This window comes from Penaeus monodon, chromosome 15 (assembly GCF_015228065.2).
Source record: "Penaeus monodon isolate SGIC_2016 chromosome 15, NSTDA_Pmon_1, whole genome shotgun sequence".
In the NCBI taxonomy this organism is placed as follows: domain Eukaryota; kingdom Metazoa; phylum Arthropoda; class Malacostraca; order Decapoda; family Penaeidae; genus Penaeus; species Penaeus monodon.
The window spans coordinates 31346816-31347367 of record NC_051400.1 but is presented as its reverse complement, the minus strand read 5'-3'; positions in this window follow the sequence as shown (position 1 = coordinate 31347367).

Below are 552 nucleotides of genomic sequence, written 5' to 3'. Positions count from 1 at the left end.
AATATTTGTTGCGTTTTTCAAAATCTTTTCTTATAACCAAGTTATAATTAAACTATTCTTTGCAATATATAAAAAATATATATACACCATCGGTAATGAATGGTATCAAACATGAACGGGGTGGGAACAAGTACTGGGTGGAAGGGGGTGGATAGTGGCCTGGCGGGTCACCGCAGCTTAAGCTTCTTCGGTCATATTTGCTCCAAACCTCAACTTTCTCACTCAGTCACGTGGGCACTGCTGCGTTTCACTCTTCCATGGTCAATATACTGTGTCGTTATCATTAACTGCGTCTCTCTAATGCACAGTGTCGCTCTTATTTACGGCGGCGTTATAATAACTTTTTTTTTTCGCCGTTGTCCTGGTCGCCGTCGCGTGGCGAAGTCCCTAGAATGAAGTCGTCTCACGGACATAATTTTCGAGGATGTCATGCCTACGAGGATCTTGGTGTCCCATGGCCTTTGGGAAGTCCTGGGCGTCCTGCGTGCGTTGAGGGCGAGTGGAAGGTCGTGGCCAAGAACTGAAAAATCTTGCGAAAATACTCTTGAAAGA